The sequence below is a fragment of the Ipomoea nil genome, unplaced genomic scaffold, assembly GCF_001879475.1.
Source record: "Ipomoea nil cultivar Tokyo-kokei standard unplaced genomic scaffold, Asagao_1.1 scaffold2805, whole genome shotgun sequence".
NCBI classification, from domain to species: Eukaryota; Viridiplantae; Streptophyta; class Magnoliopsida; order Solanales; family Convolvulaceae; genus Ipomoea; species Ipomoea nil.
In genome coordinates, this window is record NW_017619233.1 from 4,080,660 (window position 1) to 4,086,727 (window position 6,068).

A 6,068-nucleotide genomic window follows, 5' to 3' on the forward strand; every position below is an offset into this window, starting at 1 on the left:
CACAATTGAAAGTAAATTAGAATTGTTTAATGGGTGTTTGCGTTTTTTCATGTCCATACATTTATGGGCTGTTTGGTTCACAGAATAGGCCTAGAATGGCATATCATTCACAGTAATAGGCCTATTCCTCTGTTTGGTAACCACTTGTATTCCCAGGAACATTATTTCCAGGAATGATCTATTCCCCTTGCAAGGGGAATAAAGATTCCTAGGGGGGCCTTGGTATTAGGCTATTCCTGAGTTATCAGGAATAGCCTAAAGTTTCTATTTTCTATTTTACCCCCCCCCCCCACCACCACCGCCACCCCACTAACGCCACCAACATCACCACCACCACCCCACTAACGCCACCAACATCACCACCACCACACCGTCGCCATCACTACCACCGCCGCCACCACCACTCACCATCGCCACCAGCACCATCGCCCCACCACCGCCACAACTGCCACCGCCCCACCACCGCTACAACCGCCACCGTCGCCACCACCGCCGCCACCACCACCACCACCACCACCATCACCATCACCATCACCGTCGTCGTCGCCGCCGCCACCACCGCCGCCGCCGCCGCCACCACCACCACCATAACATATTTTTATAAGGGTATTTATGTCTTTTAAAACACATTTCATTTCTATTCCTTAAATCAACCAAACACTGTAATATAATTCTTAAAGCATATTCTTTTTACTAACCAAACAATATAATACAATTCATATTCTATTCCTTACCTATTCCATCCTTATGGAATAGTATTCCTATTACCTCAAAATTCATTTCGTGAACCAAATGTGCTCTTAATGCTCTAAGACTAGAGAAATGTAGTTGAGGTTATTTGAGTTTTATTTTTCCCACTAGTAGTAGTAAATGGGAATTTTACCTTGTTACTTCATTTCCTTATTGTTAGTTACCTCTTTTTATATACTCCTTATTGTTGTTCTTTCTTGATTTCTTGACTTTTTGACAATAGTTGTTTATTGCTTCATCCTTTTATTGTCTGACCTTCGTATTACTAAATTGTTGATAAGTGCTAAATGCAAAGTATTTTTGGGTATATTTTAGAGTGGATTTGTGGCTAAATTGGTATGATTTGTGCTTTAAACGACCTAAATTAGTATAAATTGCATTGAAGCTATAATTTTAGAAACTTTTGCATTTTGAAGGGAAATAAGGTCATTTATAGGTTGTTTTGGTCAAGAATTGGAAAAAATAAGATGAAGTCCATTCAAGCACACGTACGAGCGTACCACTGCTCGTGCACCATTTCCATAACTGTACCCCAATTGGTGTGAGAGGGGATTACGAGCGTACCACTGCTCATACGTCATTTCCAGAATGGTACCCAGAAAATATGAGGGAACCAACCAGTGAGAAAATGGTACTTGGATCTATGAATCCCTTACGATATCATTGACCACAACATATAAATGTCAATAACAATTGTTCATTTCTAAGAACGTGAGGCCTCCTATTTCTTGCATTAACATTTTGTGAGTTCTACCTAACGATTTTACTCGAACACAGAGAATTAATGTCATCTTACCTCTAGGGTTACAAGTCATCCTTCCAATTGTGTCTACACTCGCTAAGGATATCTCTATCTCAAAGTTCATGCACCAATCAAGAATTCAAAAAGCTAGCAATTATTGACTCAAGAACAACAACGAAACACAATTGAATCAAAGGAAAACAATTATTAATTTGCAAGAAACAATCAAGAACGAAGTCTCTTCCTAGGGTTCACTATAAATCCAAGTACTACAACAACTAGCTAGCCTCTAAACATGGAGGCAAACACAACGAAATGAAAGAAATGATAAGAAAGTTGTAAAGCATAGAAAAGCCCCTTGAATCGTGGAAACCCCTTGTTTTCAAGCCCTTCCATGGTGTAAGAGTGTCTTCTTAATAGTGGTTTTTGCCCACAAGAATGTCCTGAAATGTTTCTTGAAGCCTAGGGTAAGTCCCTCAAAAGGGTTAAAAATGTTGTTTAAATAGATTCTAGGAAATTGACACGTGGCTTGATTTTTTCCAATGTTTTTCTTCATGTTTTACACCAAATCTTCGAAAACTTTAACCACTAAAGTTGTAGAGAGATCTCTTATCTTTCTAGGGACACTTAAATCACCTTAATTGGACTTCATACGAAATACATATGGCCGAAATACTACTAGCATGTAGAAAGATCGTTTTCCTGAGCGCGTCAAAATTTATTAGCCTTTTTTTTTTTTTTTTTTTTTTTTTTTTTTTTTTTTTTTTTTTTTACCCTTATTTGTCCCGAATCTCTTAAAAATCTTAGCATGAAAGTTATAGAGAATACTCATATATATCTTTCCATAGACACTTGATTCACCTCAATTATGCTGTAGGTGTATGAAAGAGATATAACAAAAAATATTATTAGCATGTCACAAATTGCATTTTCTGCCATATTTTCTAAGAAATTCTTTAAAAAGAAGAAGAAGAAGAAGAAGAATGAATTGAATACCATATTCCACCAAACTAAATGAGATACAAGCAAACTCATTATAAATATGATATTAGAAATAAGTGTAATTTATCATTTATCAACTTATAACGTCGCACATATAACTTCGGTTTTTTTGCAAAACCGGCGTCAAAACAACAAATAAAATTATATATATATTTTTTAAATTATATAACGTCGGTTTTATTATAAAACCAATTTCGTATATCAAAAATATTTTTTTTTTTTTATAATTTACGACGCCTGTTATGTCAATAACCGACGTTGTATCATGCATTTTTTTTTTTTTTTAAAATTTTCATATACGACCTCGGTTACTTATTTGTAGTGGGCATTGGATGCTGTCATGCTGATGACGATTTGTCATCTACTATATGAAATTTATTGGGTTGATTCAATTGGTTTCGAGCCACAGCCCACATGAGGACATTAAAGAGACACGGGAAACATATGTAAATTTATAAATAATTAATATTCCGTAGTTATTATTAATATAGTGATGTCAAGTACTTACATATATTTTATGTCTTATATTAATAGGTGTGTCAATGCAACAAGCATGTTGAGTGGAAAGAAACAAAGTCGTCCACCAAAATGGATTACATGTTCGGTAAATACTTCATACACTTAGCTAGGGGAAGAAGGGGAAAAATCACAATTAGCTAGGTTTATATTATTTAATTTGGGGAAGTAATCGGCAGGTCAAAGCTGCGCTCTAAACAACAAACAATATAAAATGTCATTTTTACTCTTCATTTTAACACCCACTTAACGCTAAATCTAACGGAGGGCCATTTTGACTTAAAATTTAATAGTTGGAGGATCACTTTGGGTGCGATTAGAAGTCAAGGAACCAATTTGAAAAAAGGTCATAGTCAGAGGACCATTTTGGGACTTAACTCTTATTATTATTAATTACTATCAATTGTAGAATTTATTAGCTTGATTAATTGTGATATTTATCAGTCTGATTAATTGAAAAATTTATTAGTTTGAACAATGAATGTAAAATTGCACAGGTTTTAAAAATTGATGTGAATTGTAAAATTGCACAAGTTTTTATGGAAAATCATAAAATAAATTTAATAATTAAAAAATATAAACGACGTCATTTTTTTTTAAAAAAATAAAACTGACGTCATATACTAAAGTTAAATTTAATAAATAAAAAAAGAATGACGTCGGTTTTTAATAAAAAAACGGACGTCGGTTTGTTTGTTTGTTTGTTTGTTTGTTTTTTTTTTTTTTTTTTTTTTTTTTTTTTTTTTGTAAAAAACCGACGTCGTATATTTTTTAAAAATTTTTAAATAAAATATACGACTTCGGTTTTTTTTTTAAAACCAAAAACCGACATCGTATATGTTTTATTTAAATTTTTTAAAAAGTAAACGACGCAGGATTTTTTTTTTAATTAAAAATCGATATCGTTTATTTATTTAAAATTATTAAATTAATATACGACGTCGGTTTATGTTTTATTTAAAAAATATACAGCGTCGATTTTATGTTTTATTTTAAAAATTAAAAAAATATACGATGTCGATTTCTTTTACGTATGCTAGAATGATGTCGAAAAAAAAAATTAACGTTAAAAGTGTCAAAAGATTGATGTTAAAAGTGTTATTTGTAGTAGTGTAGATTACTAACTTACCCAAGAACTCGGGTTCATATACTTATTACAAATACAATGATTCAACAATAATACACAATAATTTAAAATCCCTAAATCACTAATATTTTACAAAAAAAAAAAAAAAAAGCAAGAATAAATTAACAATTATTTGTTATTATTTTTTTTATTATATAAGAGGGAGGGAAAAACCCCAAAGAAAGGCCTAGCTAGCTATCATGCCACAAAAATTTAAACTAATGAAAACTGGCCATACATCAACTACAATGCCATATTGTGTGGATTAAGTATTTCTTAAATGTGAAAATTGAAAAAAAAAAAGAAAGAAGGAATACTCCGAATTAAACAACAAAAAAGAATATTTTCAAAAAAAAAAAACAACAAAAAAGAATGAAGGATTGTGACGACCCAACTTGGAATAGAGTGTTATTTATAAACTAAAAGTGAGCTACGATCAATAATCGGCACCCCAATGATTAGAAACAATTGTAAATTATTGACTTGTCATTATTATATTCCCCAACGTACTTTTGGGATCCCTATAAGAGATGTATCAAATCCAACCTAAATTCAGCAGGCCGGCGTGCCAAACTACAATGGAAGTCTCTCATACGCTACAAGATAAGGGCGTCCACCCCGCCCTTTAATACTTTTATTTATACTATATAGCAACTGAATCTATGAAATTTCCTAGCTAGCTACTCGTTTCAATCAATTATCAATTTCTTAGGCATGGTTCCATTCTGTCACCTTTTCTTAAATTATATATATATATATATATATATATATATATATATATATATAGGCTTCGAATCTGGTGCACCCCCTCTAATAGATGAGACCACGAGGCCTCCTAATATCCATTGATTCAATTTCCATCCATGGTTGAGATTATAAGAAATTAGGGTAGTAATTAAGGACATTTACCAATGTAAAGGTTATATTAGTAATTGTAATTCTAATTTATTTATGGACATAATATTATTGGAATGTGGAGCATTATTTTAGGGATTTGTGGATGGAAATTAATAGTTTCAATTATTACAAAGGTTGAAGAAGTGAACGTGGTATGGACAATGCTAAAGGAGAAAATGAAGCGGTGGGAGAGCAGGAACAACACTAGAGCACACCGGTAAGTGCATTCACATGTCAACGTCTGTGCATATACTGAAGAATGGGGTTTTTCCCCCGGTGGGGGTGGGAGGGGTGTGTGGTTGTTGGACGAAGTAGTAGTCCATTGACATGCGTAGCGTGTTCTTGTTCAGGTGGGTGCGTACAGGGTTATTTGTTTGACCGATAGGATGACGGGATGATGCGTAAACAGCAAATAGTATGTGCGTAGACATCCCATCCATTTGTTAATTTGTAATGGATGGATGAGATTGAATAAGGAATATAATGTAAATAAGGACATATTTTAAATAGGTGGGTTTGGATTGTAACACGGGTAGGTGATGCTGTTTTGGATTGTAAATTGATTTTGAACGTCGGTTTGTGCATTGTGGACCTACGCGTGTGCATACGAAACATTTAACGCATTTGTTATTGTGTTTTGAACAATTAATATGTAACGGGAACATGAAGCAATTGGGGGGTTTTTGTTTCTGATTTTTATTAAAAAGAAGAATGCAAAAGCAGTTGGGTAATGGGTAGACTATTGGTGTGTGCGTGCGTTTAAATTGGCATGTGCATGTTGTAGATTAAGGGGGTTTGGAATTTGTTTGTTTTTCATTTTGTATCCAAAATAATTATTATAAAGGGATGTGCGTGTAATGATATTGTTAGTTCATTTTGAATGAATTAGACGGTATAGGTATTATTTGGTTGGTCTGCTATGAAACGTATTTTTTATAGACACTAGTGTGTGCGTGTATGTTGGCAGGTTTGTGCACCGTATTGAACATTTAAATAACACACTGCATTACATTACAAAAAGGGTCGGGGTAGTCG